The sequence below is a fragment of the Lichenostomus cassidix genome, chromosome 1 (genome assembly GCF_008360975.1).
Source record: "Lichenostomus cassidix isolate B80296 chromosome 1, HeHo_3.0, whole genome shotgun sequence".
Lineage (NCBI taxonomy): Eukaryota > Metazoa > Chordata > Aves > Passeriformes > Meliphagidae > Lichenostomus > Lichenostomus cassidix.
The window spans coordinates 107400192-107417525 of record NC_139479.1 but is presented as its reverse complement, the minus strand read 5'-3'; the positions used below and the strand labels follow the sequence as shown (position 1 = coordinate 107417525).

At 36.4% G+C, this 17334-nt stretch overlaps 1 long non-coding RNA gene across 2 annotated transcripts in view; it reads left to right on the top strand.

Annotated features, from left to right (window-relative positions):
- The first annotated feature begins 10710 nt into the window (after window positions 1-10710).
- LOC146445498 (uncharacterized) overlaps window positions 10711-17334 on the top strand; it is a 79822-nt gene continuing 73198 nt past the window's right edge. The window contains exons 1-2 of one of the 2 annotated variants that reach the window (XR_014852296.1): window positions 10711-11014; window positions 14390-14542. This is a non-coding gene — a long non-coding RNA (uncharacterized LOC146445498). Of the gene's footprint in view, window positions 11015-12106; window positions 12189-14389; window positions 14543-17334 lie in introns of those variants that run through there. The other variant, XR_014852309.1, reaches the window with a different exon arrangement.

Here is a 17334-nt window from a genome sequence, read left to right as displayed (position 1 = left end):
AGAACCCTGTGGGGCCTGTAGAGTCACGGAAACCTTGACACTAGGTGAAAATTTCAGCATTTTTCTGGGTGGAATTTTAAGGGATACTAAAAGCTATTGAGACCTCCTATTTTAAAGTTTGGTCTCTTGTCTAGGATTTTTTACGGTAGAGTTTGATTTGCCTTTCTTTTTCAAACCCTTCAGTATTTGTAAATAATGCTCTGAGTAATTTGCAGACAGGCATGAAGAAACAATATGACTGTTTATCCAGCAAAATTTTAATTGGTGAGAAAGAGTGGTGCAGTTAAGATTAATATGTGAAAAATATGTGTTTTTCATCTGTATGCTAGTACAGGAATTGTTGCTAGTGTTTTGTTTAATAATGAATTTACTATATCAACCTTAAATGTGCTTCTTCCCTAAGTACTTTCAATTCAGAAGACAAGAAAAACTTGTCAGTCTTGACAAAGTGGAACCAGGCAAAGTAGAAACCTCACTCACCCATTGTCCATCCAGTGTGACCAATTAAAGCATTCTATCCATCTATTTAGCATACCAAATTCAATCAAGCTATTTAATTAGCTGATGTTGCTATTAATCATACAGCAAGCATTGGTAGTGTATTAAATGCTATATAAAGACACAAAGGAAAGACACAATTCCTTCCTTAAGAGAGTCTGAGGGAGTCACAGAGACTCCAGCAGTGCACATGGGCAGCTCCAGAGGAAGGCTCAGCTTAACAACAGCCTGGGAATTCCATTTGTTTTATTTATGTAGTGGATATTGTGGTGCCACAGCATTTACAAGAGTACAAGGGATGATGGATCATGTTGAAACCTGGGTATGTAACCTTACAAGGTTGGATGAGACAAACATTGGAGCTGATATGCAAAGGTGTATGAAGGGAAGAGGGAAGCGAAGGAGGATTTTGTCTCTATGAGACAGAATCCATTAGAAATTCACAGCTTCTAGACTAACCTGTGACCCCTACTGCTTGTTTTTGTGTGACAATGTTTGTGTGAAGGGGCCAGGAGGCTCTCCTTTCTGCGGAAGAGAACAAAAATATTTGAAGCTTCTAACTGATTTTGCTTGAGTATATCACAGTACAGCAATGCAGTTGTTTCCTGGGATTGTCAGAGAGCTACTTCATTGATAATTCAGTGGTAGGTGTCAGAAATTAGAGTTTGACAGTGATATCTCTTTAGCTTCTCTGAGATTCCATATAAACACTGTCATGTATGTATGTTTGCAGAGAAGATGTTTCAGTCACGGTTACCCAAACTAAAAACAAAAACAAAAGTAAACAAAAACAAACAAACAAACCCCCAAGAAAAGTAAGTCTTTGAATTTCATCAAAGAATCATTTACATTTATAATTATAGACTCTTAGTTCCTATAAAAATATGCCCGCAGTATGAGAACTGTTATTATTCACACTTGCAGAAGTTCTGGCTTTTGTAATACAAAAGTGTATATTCAAGTAAAAGATCTGAAATAATAGAATGTCATACATTAAAATCTCTGTAAAAGTTACCCTTTTTCTTTTGTAAATTCCTTTTTAGCTTTCTATTGTAAGTTACAATAGACCATTTTATTTTTAGTTATTTTGATTGTTCTGTATTCTCTTCAGAAATGTGTATCAGCATGCAAGCCAAGTACACTTAGTGTCAGTATTTGAGATTTAATAAAGATGGCAGCATGGAAAAAAATAAGAAATGGCCACTAAATAAAAGGTTTGAGAGCTTGCAAGAATGTTGGATTCAAACTAAACAGTCCAGACTTTGCTACAAGGCAAATCTGTCTGCAATATTTTATTAACTTTTGCATTTGCTGCAAAGACAGCAGATCAGTAATTAAAAGAAGCTACAGAATATACAGATTAGCAACAGGAAGCAACATTCTTGAACACTGATGAAGAACCAAGGGCCTGAAACACCTCTTGGTTTTAAGAGGTCTCTTTAAATCAGTGAGCATAAGGATCCAAGCAAAGAAAACTATTTGTGTTAACTTGGTTCTGATCTGTAATGATGTTTTGATGAATAACATAGATTTTATTTACTAGAATTATATCTGGGATTCTCATTTCTAAGCAAAAAGTTGAAATCTGGAAAAAAAAAGCTTTCAGCTGATAAAAAAAGGTTATTACACTGCAGAGAAAATGGAAAGTTCCTTAAAAATCCTAGAAGTCATTTGAGACTTTCTAGCTCATCAAGGAAAATTGGTGAGATACTGCCACAGGGAGAGAAGTTGGAGGAGATTAGCTCTTTTTATCATCAGTTTCATTTCTCACTAGTAAAGTCTAGAAAGGAAATCTCCCTTCTGTGATGAAAAGCCAAGATCTGTCTTCTCAAAGATGCTAAGTCACCAGCCTCATTCTAAAAGCTCAGTAACCTGGATGTGAGAACCACTGATTTCTGTACACACAGAAGGGGCAGAGGGGTCACTGACATTTTTCTTGAATAAGCTGTTGAGCATCTGATTGTAAACATAAATGTTTGGTGATGGGTCAGCCCTCCTCTTCTTGGACTAACAAGGGGCAGGCAGGGGTACACCAAATAAAAAATACCCTTGATAATTTAAGTGAGGTGACATGCTCAGGGACCATTAAAATTAATTAGAAAGCTCAGAAATCCATGCCATTCTTGAGGCAGCCAGCTCAGGTCTGTTGCCATTCCTCTGGGGCTGAACATGCTGAGCAGGAGCCCATTCTGAGCAGCTACCTCTGAGCCCCTGGCAGTCACTGAATGACCCAGCTAAAGCACCTGTGAATGATTGAGTTATAGGTAAAATATAGGAACAAAGCTCAAAATAATCTTCATTGATTTCCTCAAAACCCCTAGCTCTCATGGTGAATATGGTGGTGCTGGGTTAATAGTTGGACTTCAGGATCTCACAGGTCTTTTCCAACTTAAATGATTTTATTTTGCCTGGCTACCACTTCCTGTATTTTCCCAGTCCCTAGCATTTTTCCTTTTATCATCATTCACCACTACCCCAGAAATTTAAAATGAGTTTACACAAAGCAAACCCACAAACTAATTTGCTTGATCCTTGACTGCTCAATAAGCTATCATCTGTCCTACTCTGCTTTCTGATTCAGAAAGTTATTTAGAGAAGTAGAGGTTGTGTAATTCTGTTCTAGGTATTTCCAGAGAGACATATTAAATTGCCTCATGAAAAGGACCTGGTACCTAGGTCATCCCTTTTGCCAGTGGTTACAATTCTTTCCAAATTGTAAATGAAGAGTGGGTTATGTGGAAAATACTATAAATGTGGAAGAAAAGCCTAATAATGTATGAACATGAGGAGGGTGAACTAAAGCTATACTGGTATCTCATAATTTTGACTCATTTTCACCCCTTAACTGTAACATGCGGTTTTTTCGGGTACTGTTCATATTAGTTTAAGTGAATAAGTATCTTTATCTTCCTTTAAAAATGATATCTTTTGTGAATTTTTGGATATGTTTTTCTATGCCTGGAAAATGTTTTGAAAAATAAAAGTAAATCATAACAATCTTATTTCATTACTGTACATTTTTTCTGCCATCTGTCACAGCAGAGTTATCTCACAAAAGAATATTATGTAAACAAAAATTTTAAAGAATTACATCTAAATCACAAAATATATTTTGAAAAAATTTTGTGGCTTGATTTTGTTTCTGGTTTAAGCCATGGAAGTACCTTCTTTTCTCAACACTGACAATTCCTCTGTGTGGAGAAAAGCAAGGAAGACCAAATCAAACACTTGAATCTTTTTACTTTGCACAGCGTGTTGTACTTCATTCAGAAGGATCCACTTGAAATTCAAAATCGCACTTCACACTTAATCACCTTCCACACTGCACAGGGTGTGCTAACATTTGTGCTTATGTAAGGAGCAGTAACTTAGATGGGAATGAAGTATTTGAAGTTTATTATTACAAACTAATACCCACATGAGTCACACAAGACTACAGCCAAATAAAAAGCGTCTGGCATTTAGGGTTATGTTCTGCCAACAGGGATACCAAATTTCTATTAACACAGGAGTGCTTCTGAAGACAGAACTTGGTTCCAAATTTCACAGAACTTCTGCTGACTGGCAGCTTATGAAAATGGGGACATATTGAACTGTGTGCAGCCAGACTGATGTGTTTAAGAGAGTCTTAATAGACACAAGTGAGAGGAAAATTAGTCTGTGAACACAGTGAAGACATAGAGTCGTTTCTTAATTTTACCAATTTAGTCATCATATTGGATCAAATAGGATCAAACAACTGAAAGGGTCAAAGTCTGTCTTCAAATGGAAGTTCTAATGGATACTATGAATTCCCTGGATGAAAATTAATTTGGACTTGGTTTGTGAAGTATTTTCCAAGCCTAAGAAAGGACAGGCTCTGACACATTTATTTGGCATGCCTTTGAAAAAAAAAAAGGTGTTATATTCACAACAACTATATTTCTGTGCATAATATTGCAGTCTATAAAAAGGAACACTTTAATACATTTCTTTGCCAGTGGAAGATCGATTTAAATGCAATACTTCATAGCATTTAATCCAATCTAGATTAGGACTCCAAGTGATGAAATAATAGGTAATTCTGTCTCTTCAAATATCTGGGCATTGTGCAGAATGTCTAATAGGACTTTGTTAAGTTCCTTTCAACGTCCAGTTTTCAGTTACTCAACTAATGAATTGCATTTTCTCATGTGCTTATTGGAAGGTTGGAGGAAAGTATCCCCTTTATACTGTGCCTTATTGAATGGCAAATATTATCTTGGTCTTCTTACAGACATCCTATCTGTAGTCTTTGGGATTATTGTTAATTCATTGCAGATAAGAGTATTTTTTAATATAGTAGACTCTCTATACTTTTAATAGAATAATGTGAATATTAATTCCTTATCAAAATGTCATTCATAACATTTATATGTAATTAATTCTGTTCTTCTGAAAGATTTAATAGCAGCAGTAATAATTTTCAGTCTTGATGCAATCATTCTAAGCACAGAGGAAAAAGACATTTAGCTGAGGTTTTCATCTGTACATCTCTTTCTCCCTCTGTGTGCATGTTGCAGGTCCTGGGTGGATTCAAGGTGATAAGCCCTTGAGAGAACCATAATGTGATTATCTTGCAGAGAGGTGGTAGAATAAATAAGATTATCCATAACAAGCTTAGCTACTGATGAGTTCAAGCTGTGCTGATACACAAAGTCCTGACACAATCATAAGGCAGTAACAGAAAAAATACAAGTTTGCAAAGGAGAGAGTGCTGCTTGAACTGCAAAACCTTCCATGATTAATGCAAACTCACCTACAGCCTTTCACATTGAAGCTTTACTGCATTTTCCATACTTCTTTCATAGACTATTCCAGGGTGAGCTTTACGTCTCCTTGTACATACAAAAATTGGTATTATTTAAATTGAGATTATTTTTAGCTTTTTAACTTTTTTTTGTTTGTTTTACTTGAAGAGCAGCTGAGCATTTCTGTGAGTTGGAGTTATTTGTGATCTGTATTTACAAATGAATTTTTTTGATAAATTATGTTTATATGATCATGTAGGTTGTAAAATAGAATGAGGCTGTTCTTTTAAAACATGAAGACACCAAGTAAATGTCATCCACTCATATTACATTAAGGACAGAGGACATGTTGTTGAATTAATTTACTTTTTTTTGGTAATATCAATTTTTGACTCTGTCTTGCATAGTCTGTCTTTGACTCCAGCAGTTCAAACACCTATTATTCTTCTTTTCTCCTAATTACCTCAACTCCACAGAACTGAATGGAAAAGTTGCTGCTGTGAACACAAATCTAATCTGCAGTACTTAATTTAGCCTTTTGGATAAAAAGGAACATATGTAACAGTTCTCTCTCATATAACATTGTCAAGTCACAAGGAAGTTTATTACGACTAGTTTTCTAATAGGGCTGTTGTAAAAAAAACCCCAGAATATGCAGAAATTAAAAGGTTTATTAAGTAAAAATTGTACAATTTCAATATGAACAAATGCAAGAAGTTTTCCAAGCCAAGGATTTCAAGTACTAGCAATAGTTTTCAAGTACTAACCTGGAACACCTTGATTTCCAGAAGCACAGCTTGTAGGTTTATTAAAATTATTGGTTATTTTGTCATGTCATGGTGAAGGAGCTCAGAGGCAGGAGGAATTTTTGGCTAAAGAATATAGTTTTAGATAACCAGTTTAGAGCCTGACAAAATTCTCCAGGTCATGATAAAATCCATATTTTCTAAATGATATCTAGGGTGAGGGACATTTTCTGAGCCAACAATGCCTTGGGCTGTTCACTGCCTTGTGCCAAGGGAAAAAAATTATTTTAATTAAAAGAAGCAGTGACTTTAAGGCTCAGTTAGGGGCAAAGAAATGACACCAGATGTATGTATATTATTAATATGACGCAGGTAAAATGCATACCTTTCTTAACTTTGCAGCTGAAGTGTCTGAAATAAATGCCTGAGAAGAAGGTAAAACATGCTGATGAGAGAAAAAGACATAAGACATAAATTGATCAATTATTCTGTAGAATTTATTTCTTCAAAAAGAGAAAGTATAAAGAAACCAACATCTATCTGGAGAAAAAGAAGAGAACCTAATAATACTGCATTACAGATTTGATTTCCTAGAGCTTCTTTCTATGAAAAAACAGCAGAGGGAATGTCTGAACTTTACATGTATTTCAGCACAGCTTGTTAGATATTGCAAAGCTCTTACATTGCAGCTAGAACATTATTATTGGTGATGTATAATTTAAATAGGAATCATTTTGATTTCAGACATCTGGAACATCAGAACTCTTCAACAGCCTTAATGACAGGGTGGAACAATCATCTTATTACAGAAGTAAAAAGAAGAGGTTTCTCTATAGATTAGAATATTTTTTCTGTAGTGTATGCTTTTATAAGCAACTCTCTAATCTGCATATATTAAAAAGTTCTGATCTTACAGAGATGAACATTTTGCATAACTATGAAATTAAATTCACAATGTAATATTTCTTTCTTAAACCAAAGCTAAGTTTTTTATTTCTGTTTTCTTTTGGGTTTGGGGTTTTTTCCTCAGAAAATTAACCACATAAATTCCTCTAGAAATCAACAGACACATAGGGCAAACCTCTGTTGTTATTGCTTTTTCTGACCATTTGAAATTCTCTCTTCCAAATGCATGAGAAATTGACTTTTTTAAAAATCATCATTAATAATTAATAATTTTAATAAAAACTTATTGCAGAAGGGAAGGCAGTGCAGAGAAACACTCCTTTTTTTGCTATATTGCTGTGTGAACAGGGAACAGGGACAATTTTCATTGTTTCTAAATTGGTAAGTAAAAGTAAAAGCCTTTAACCAGTTCCCAATAGAAAGAGAGCTTAATCTATTTGCAGATGTACATGTTATTTTTGGCTGCTGTTCAAAAAGGTGCACTGGAAGCAGTGTGAAGCAGTGATATCCTTGCAGTTAATTTTAGTGTGAGAGAGGGCAGAGTCAGACTCCTCCTCTTGTTCAAAGGAGCAGGCAAATTGCTGTTAGTAGAGCACTACAGAGGCTTTGGACACAACTGTTCATTAGTGTCTGCAGAGAAATTTGTGGCCATGTAGACAATTGGCATCCATGGTGAGGTGACATCGCTGCCACCTGGTGCTCTAATGAGATGGAAGGCAATTAAAAATAATTACTGCTGCAAACTCATTGAAATTCCGTAGTTTGTTCAACTCTGGCCCCTCGTAATTGCTGCAGAACGTTTTGGTTTATCTCAAAAATTACAGTGAAACTCAATGATATTTTAAATCAGGAACTGAGAGGGAGTATGAATCTCAAAGGTTGATTCCAAGGAAGATATTTAATGGCTACAAACTACCCTGGTATAGCATTGCGAATTCTATAATTTCAATATTGTAGGAGTGTCAGGAGTTTCACCACTGAACCAAATCTGAAGGTCGTTCAGTGTAGAGTTCTGACGTTAAAATTTGTGCGTATGGATGTACATACACATACATACATTTCTGGACTGAGAGTCTTGGAAAGTATAACTAGCAGGAAGTTTTTAAGTTTTCAAGGCAACATCACAGACTGTACAACGCAAATGTTAAAAATGGAAGAAAAAGCATAGAAGTTGCTACAAAATGTCTTCTGTAGAGTTACTCGCTAGTGATGTCATTAGAGAATTTTCAGAGCTTTGTGGCCTCTGCAGGAGGTCTCTGATTCCAGTGGTAAGGGAAAAAGGATATTCTTTCCAGATAGGACCTGTGGGCTAAGCGGCTAAGCAGTGAGTGAAGACACTTACATGGCAGAAACACTTTGAGGAGCTCCTCTTTGAGGAACCTCATTTGGGGGATTGGTTTGAAGTCCCAGTGCAAATAAATGCCCTGGAGAATTATGAGACTGTTGCTGACAGGACCCTTTAACAAGACCCTTCACACTAAAACATAAAGGCATCATGCAGTTCTACTTCTGGCATTCACAGTCAGTGCCATAGCCGCTGTTAAAATAGAGAGAAATCTCCAAACCTAGAGGAATGAAGTTGGGTGTTATTAACAAGACCTCAGAAACACAGAAAATAATTGTTTTGGGTTTTCAGTATTTCTATTCCAAAGAGTTTAGCTGGACAAGAAATAAAGAGAGTACAGTATACTTTATACAACATACATATACCATAGCCTACATATAGTCTGAGACAGAAGTGAGAATTTAGCTTATAGATACAAAGCTTGTAATGTTTGCAGAGATGTAATTTTGAAACATAAGTCATTTATGAAGATTTTAAAGAAGAAACAACCAATGCCTCCCCACAGTTAATAATGAAATTAGCTTTAATAACTACAACATTTTGGTGCTTCACAGTAATCTGGAGTTTTGCAGCAACTTCTGGGAGGCATTTCTCTCCTGGGATACCTCTTTCCAGAGAGCTGTCAAGTGTCTGGTGTGGCAAGGACCATTTGTGCAAGGGGAGAAAAGAATCAAGATCAGAGAGAGTAGAAGGGCAGGAATGGGAGTTTTGCCAGCCTTGAAGAAGGAGGAGGCCTGGGGTTGGATTTTACTGAAATCTAGCTGCACACATCTTACATCCCCTTGTGCAAGAAGTTGAACTTCTGGACATTGGTTTTCTAATGATAAAATTCAAATGTTGTACTAACCAACTGGAATGTGCCATAAACTGAGAAAGCTGAAGGTACAGTTCACATAATTCATCCTCCATTCTGGTAGAGCTCACTACTGTAAAGTTGGTGGTGGTATGATCAGTTGTGACTGGAATGGTATGGGATTCTGGAATAAATGTCTTTTTTTTAACTGAAATTCAATCTAGATACATATTTTCACTTCACATTGTTTGATAAATACTATACTGCTGTGTGAAGAAATGCCATATCTTAAACCAGAGATGTAATAAGCTAATATTCAATAGCAGAAATGTTCAGATTTTAATTCTTCATTGTCTTAGTCATAATTTTCCTTCACATCTGTTTTCTCTTATGAAAGAAATAAAGGCAAAACATGTGCTACGGGACTGATGATTTTTTGTAAAGGCTCTAATCTAATTTTCTGCCTATTTCAGGCTCAATTATCGATGATGGCACTATTTTTTCTGCTTTTCTTTTTCTTCTGTGTTAGTCTCTGTATCAGCAGAGACAAGCCACCACACTGCAAAAGTGTGCTGTCATTTGTCATTACAGAGGACAATAGTTCCACACTATACCAACTGTGTGTTTTGTCATAGTTTTATAGGCACCAGGTATATAATCATATGCTATGTTGTGGCAGCCAGGAAGGCAATGCAACACATCAGCAGGAGAACTAAAATGGCCTTCAGCAATATGTGCAAATTCAAATGGTGAAATACTGCTTTCTGTGGGCCTTTTGTATTTATATTCAAAATGCTGCAGCACAATAACAATAGATGAACACAGTCAGAGGTCTAATGAATTAGATTTTGCCTTGGCTCTGTTGAAAACACATTTAGCAGTTTCAGCAATGGCAAGCCCATCTCATTAAATTAAGTGCCTCAGCCGCCAGTGCCAGCAACACTTCATAAGACTGATGTACTAAAGTTTTTGGGATATTGCTAGTCTGGCACATGTCCCAAAGAGATGATCCTCTACTTTTTAGAGAACCACTATCAGATGCAATAAATATTTGAGGATCACCAAAGCTAGACAGCAGGTTTGTGCACTGAGGTGAGGGAGGATGGAAAATATGAAGAGTTATCTAGCTTTGTCCCTAGAACATTTTTTTACTTCTATCCAAGAGAATTGTTCATTTTATATAGGGCCAAATTTCATTGCTTTTATTAATATTAAGATATTATCATGTTGGCTTAAGTGATATTTATCTTGCAGCAAAGTGTTTTTCTCTGTTGCTCTGAAGGAAGGAATTCATCATTATATTATCTCCAGTATAAATATATTTGGAAATGCAGACCCAAACCTATTTCACAAGTATTCCTATAGTTTTCAACCAGATGAACTGCTCAGGCAGGGCATCATTGGCCTGCAGTGTACTGGAGGACCACAGTGGAGCAGATATCCATAGAACAGCCCTTGGAGGATCCCACACCAGAGCAGGTGGATGTGCACTGAAGGAAGCTGCAGCCTGAGGGGGACCCCATGGAGAAAAGCCCACACAGGAGCAAGTTTTCTGGCAGGAAAAATGGGAGACCCAGGCTGGAGCAGTGTGTTCCTGAAGGACTGGGCCCCATGGAAAAAGAGCAGCTCATGAAGGACTGTAGCCTGTGGGAAGGACTCGTGTTGGAGAAGTTTGTGGAGGAATGTCTGCTGTGGGAAGGACCCCAAACTGGGGCTGTAGGAAGGAGTGGAGAGACAAAGCATTACGAACTGACCTCCAGCCCCATTCCTCACACCTCTGTGCCTCTCAGGGGGGAGGAGGTAGAAGAGTCATAAGTGAAGTTGAGACTAGGAAGAAGGAGGGCTGGGGAGAAGGTGTTTTTAGTTTTCTTTTTATTTCTCACTATTCCACTCTGTTATAAATTGCCAAGGAATTAGTTTTCCCAAGTGGAGTCTCTTTTGCCTGTGATGGTAATTGGTAGGTGATTTCCCTGTGCTTATTTTAACCCTTGAATTTTCCATCATATTTCCTCCCCATCTTGTTGAGGGTGACAGAGTCCCTGGCAGCCAGCAAAGGTCAAGTCACCACAGCTGAATAACATCAGGATCTGGTTACAATAAATGTCATTTCTGGAGACCCATAAACTTGTGATTGATGGGAAAACTGACATCTGATTAGTAAAAAGTGTTTGAAAACCATGTGAGATAGCTTAGATAAATCTGAGAATTGCTACTAGAATTTGCAAGCAGAATGTCATAGAAAAGGAGTTTCCAAAATGGATTGTGGGGTTAGACATTCTTTCTGCTTCTAAGGGGAAAACGATGTAAATATTGAAAATTCCCTGACTGCCTTTTGAACTTCCAGAGTGTTTAAGTGTGTGAGTTTTGCACGTGTGGTGGCAGAAGTGCACTGGACTATTTTCAGGAAAGGAAACACATGTTTCTTTAGCATAAGCACAGGATCAGCTCTTGTTAATTTACATGTGCTGGTCTGTGCCTCATGTAAATTATGAAATGTTATTCTTCAAGCAAAATCCTAGATAAATTCTGAGTACCACAAAATCATAAAGTCTGTAAGGAATACACGTGGTGCTTATGAACCATCCTGTGGATGATCATAACTGTCTTATATCCATGTTTTAATTTAGGAAGAGTTTGGTCTTCCAGCTTGGGAGTGTCCCTTAAAGGAAGCAGGAGTTGTATAGAACATTGTGGAATTATTTAGAAATTAGAGGAAGTACCTATAGATTAAGAGTAGTTTGATGGTTCTTAAGCTATTTTATAGCACTCAACTCAAGATCCAAAGAGCTGTAATTGCAAACCTAATAAATTCAGTTTGTATTGGTGGAAAAGGAGAGCTTTAATCTTGTATTTCATGAGAAAACAAATTCACCTCTGTGTGATAACAAGCCTGGTGGGAAAATTAGCTGATTGACCCTGAGTCACTGCTGACTTCAGTGACAGTTAAAGACAGTCATCCTTCTCTCTTTCACCCAACATTCAAAAATTTACTGCTTTAATGGGGTTTTCTGCAGTAAAAATAGCTGTGAAATGTGTCTTGTGTGTTGCAGATAAACTATGCTAAATACCAAATCCAAGCATGACGAAACAACGCAGAAAAATCTTGCCTGCTTTAAGATTTATCAAAACAGGTATTTAATTTTAAGTATAGTAAAAACACCACTTACTTTTCAGTAATAAAAGGAGAAATCTTAGAGGCACACTGATTAGGCTTTTAGTATCATCATTTTACTGCTAAAAAAATCATATGCAAGTAGACTTCTTATTTCATGCTACTGGTAAAAGCCAGGAATGGCCCAGGAGGTTCTGTGTAAAAGCCTCCATTTCTCTGTAAGTGAACAGAAGTCTTTGGTCTGTCTTGACTCAGAATACACAAATGTAAGCCTTTGCAGAAAAGGACTTATTAACTGGCTTGAATTTCCCCATACATTTTTACTAGGCTTGTAGGGGAGACTGAGATTTGGTCAGACAGTTAGATTAGACAATCATTGTGGGTCCTATCCTATCCTATCCTATCCTATCCTATCCTATCCTATCCTATCCTATCCTACCCCACATAAAATGTATGGGAGATTTTCACATCTACATAAAATCTCCTGATTGCAAATCTTTCTTGAAAAAGTATTTCTATGCTTAGTAAATTGCTGTTACACTTTTCAATTATACTACTGGATTTTTAAATCATAAAATAAAGGCTGTTGTCTTCTCAAATGCATCAAGGTCAGGCATTATCTCAGAGTTTCAGAGAAGCTACTGCTCTAGGAAAATAATGCATAAAGATATACTGTAAGATGTCAGACTACTTTTGTGAAGACAGAAAACAATCATGGAACCTGTGCTCTCTGTAAGGGCAATATAATCATACTTTCCAAAAGTATGTCATTAAGAGTTTTGGACAACATTCAAAATTGATTTTGAGCATCTAAATAAGGCAACTTCAACTTTTGTCTGCCTCCCTTTACTCATTAATTAAATGATCTCCTATTTGATCTCAGGCCAGCTTAGCTTCTGTATCCACTTTCCACAAACTGATGCTGAAATTTTGTTTACTAATTTTATTACTTAATGTGAGAACTTGCAACATTAAAACTTCTCTGCCTGAGACCTCAGCAGCCACATTGCTGCAGGGTGAGAGGTGACCATATGCTGGCAAATCCACAATAAATATTGATTTGAATGCTCTTAGCCTGTGGCAAATGCAGCGTAATTCAAGTTAGCATGAAAGAAGGCTAAGCAAACTCAATTTATTTTACATTTGCCATGGGCTAAAAGAATTCACAGTGGACAGTTGCTGTAGATCAGCTGCTGTATTTATGAAAGCAATTCTTTTGTCAGTAAGACTGGAGTGAAATCAGGGAACAATCAGGGTAGAAATCTGTAATTCTGGCATTGCAAAATACAAGTATCCAGGTAGTCTATGAAGTCATCACATCCTCAGTGTGAAATACTAGAACAAGTATATTTGATGGGAAGAAAAAGAGTTTTGGAGACGTGTTGTTTGTGATGGGTACTGTTAGTTTTTCAGCTGGAACCAGAATAGTTCTTACATTGCCAAGCAAACGTAAGAAAAACAAAACCAAAAGAAGAGACATCACTTTTGACATTTCAAGTAAAATTATAGATTTATAGGTATAATGAATGGAAAAGTATAAAATACCAACTTTTCCTTCCTGGAAATCAATGAAAATGTGCCAATGATTTCAGCAAAAACCCTTTTGGCTAAACATTTTTCTCCTCATGTTTTTCATCTCCTTTCTCTGCTGTACTCACAGTGAAACCTTCTATATGATGCTTAGACGTGGATCAGATTTTCAAATTAACTGATAATGTTCGTCTCTCACAGCAGCCACATGCAACCCTTAGGTGTTGGCCTCCTCTATATACATTATTCTATATAGAGCATGTTGTGCCACTATACTAGAAATAAAGAAGGTTTTAAACACTATAATCAAAAAACTTTTGATGAGAGATCTGATGAGAGATGCCACCTACCTTCTGCAAAGCTGGTAGGCAAATTACTGCTGGGCACCACATACACTGTTGTCTGTACATTAGGTTTGGATCAAAGGTATTTAAACTTCAGCCAGTTCAGGGAGAGGACAAAGACAGTTAACTATCTGCATCTAGGAATTTTATCTAGGGCATACTTCTAATCTCTTTGCCTTACAGTTTTCTTGTCTGTATAAAAACAGCATCACTTTCATTAAAAAAAAGCCTGATTATTTGCTATGAAAGAACAAAATATTCAATGAAAAAAGATTATCCTATCCAAGAATGAGAAGATAACTGCTAGGCTGTAGAGAAACAGTCATTTTTCTGTCTTTTTCTGCAGCTATTTATCATTCAGTGTGTGACAGCTTCAGCAGGACGTAGACAGTCCCCTCAAACTACAACATCCATAAATGAATGTTTGCCGTACTTTCCTGGATATAAAGATTATCCTCGAGCAAGGAGAAATGATGACTGAGATACCTCAGCTCCTGATGTGAGTAAATAAGCTATTTGTCACTTGAAGCAAGGACTGGTTGGGAGCATAATACAGCAGCAGAGCTGGGGGTTGGGGGTGGAGGGAAATCCCTTACTACAGTTTAATTGCAAGCCCACAGAGCAGGAAAAAATTAAGTAAACCTGCCCATTTCAAATTCTCTATTGGAAACCAGGAGGCTGTTTTCACCTGCTGCAGGTTGTATTTTACAAATTCCAACGTATTTGCCTAAATCTTTTAAAACAGTCTTTCAAGGACTCATGATGCAAGTTTAGACATATGATTTGAAATAAGTTTGAGGACAGTCTAACTATTAGTTAATCATGATGATGTAGTGGCTGGAAAGTAGGAGAAGAAGATTTAAACATTTCATGTATTCCACATATATTTTTCTGGTACAGTTCTTCTGGTACAGTTTGGTAAAAGGCACTGGCAAAACCAATACTGGATACTGAAAAGAATAATATTCAAGCTTGATTTTGTCTCTTTTTTTCCCCAAGTACCTGAACAGGAAATATAGGAAAAATGCAATTACTGACTTCCAATTAGAAGCTCAGCTGGTCTGAGGAGCAAAAGTAATATGCTTTAGTACTTGGATAGCCTGATGCTGCCCTAGAAACAAAACCCAGAAATTTTGAGTAAATGATAAACTACCAACTGCTAACTTTGAATGGTGCTGCAGAGAAACGCTGTTTCTTATGAAAAAATTAAAATGGCAAAGATGCAATAAGCTTATATGACTGATAAAAATCAGTGACATATAATGGCAGGCAGTGAGAAGTCCCCCAATGTCACTGTAAATGTATAATAAAAAAGGTTGCTAACAGTGGCAAAATCATCTTTGGTTTGCATAAATGAGAGGGAAAAGACAGATGGACCTGAAATGATCAATAGGAACACAAAAAGTAAATTCAGTCATCAGAATTCGTTCTCTCCATGAGTCAGAGGCAAAGCCAGAGTTTCTAGTTTGTATTGGAATACAGGTTGTGCTTAAACTGTATTTCTGCCAAGTGTTGCCATGCCATTTACATAAAATCAGTTTGTTTGGGTTTTTTTGTTGTTGGGGGTTTTTTTTGTTTGGTTGGTTTGGTTTGGTTTTTTGGTGTTTGTGGGGGTTTTTTTTGAATTTTTTTTTGGGGGGGGGTCAAGCAGACACAGTTTCATCCTTTCTCTTGTTCTTTCCCATTTTTCATTTTCATCATATCATTTTCATACATTATCACTTCTGGAACCATGGACCAATAAGCAACTTTCAGACACATAATTATGTTTTCATGTATTCTTTAAGTTCTCTCAGCAGTGAACATTCAATTTTACACTTGACGTTCTGTACGCAGCACATTGTCACAACTCTGCTGGTTAGCATGACTTTTTCCAGTCACCTGTATTGAAGTGGAAGTGGACCTTTGGATTTCTGTGTTAATATTATCTTTATCCTGCCTGCACCTAGAGAGTAGATGGAGAGGGAAGGAGAAGGGGAAAGAAAAGGCTCTTAAAGAACTCGGTTCCCTTTTATTTCCAAACTTTGTTCTGAACTTTGATCTCACCAAATAAGACAGGAACATCTGTATTTTATGTTGCAATTCAAGACACAAGTTAATTATCTCATTTTTGTTAATATTATCATGTTGGGGTTTTTTTGGTTTTTTTGGCTGACAGAACAACCAAGGGCAATACTTTGTTGTATTAAGCAGGCATTGTAACAAATAAAGATTGCAAATATTATTGCTTGAATAGCAGATAAGGCAATTGCAAACCCAGGAAATGGAGCTCAAGTATCTGGGAAAAAATTTATTATTTTTTACAGGGATAAAACATTTATTTCTTTTGATTGAGCAGTGCCAGTTTGGTCTCTGACACTGTTTAGGATATATCCACTGTGGCTGATGGGAGAGCACCCAGCTTTTTAATGAAAAGGAAAAAGCTACCTCTCACCATATCAGTTCAAACAATAGGGAATTGGAGTACTGGGGCATATAGGGAAGTACATTTACTGACCTCAGTGCAGCTTTAGATTAAGACTTCAGAATAAACTATAACATAAATGTTGGCATTCTTTCCTTTAGAAGTCTACCTTAATTAGAGGCTAATTTTGTTCCTCTTTTTTTATATGCAAATTTTCACATGAATCCAGATTAATTTTTTATTCATACTGTAACAAGAGTTACATAAAAATAGATTTGAGTAGCTGATAATTACAAATTCGTTAATGATCCTTGTTAACAATAGATAGATGCAATTGCAGTAAGATACCTCCAGTATCAAGGTCTTAGTAGTTAGATATATATACTGAATTGTACACATTAAAGCCATGTATTGTATAGGATTGCTGAGAAAAACTCTTCCTGAAAAAAGTTGTATATCATGCTTCTATAAATCAGACCTATTATCCTGATGTTAGTCTAGCACAGTGATAACATTTAAATAAATGTTGCTCACATATCTTTAATTGTATGGAAAGCTATGTGTCTCCAGTCTGAGAAATATTATGATCAAAGTGTCAGAAGGACAATACCCTTGTTTTCTTTCAAAGATAAGGTAAGATTTGTATTCAATTCACAACACCTCCAAGACATGGGGGGAAAAAAAAGAAAGAAAGAAAGTAAAGGATACTGTGAAGTGTTAATATAAGGATATACATGAATGAGAGAAAAAGTTATCAAATCAGTAGGTGTATATGTGGAAGTTAAGTACTAATTGTTAACTTGACAGCCATTTTTAAAATGTAAATACATCACGAATTTTATGTGTATATATAGCTGTACACATATATCTATCTGTATTTAGACTTT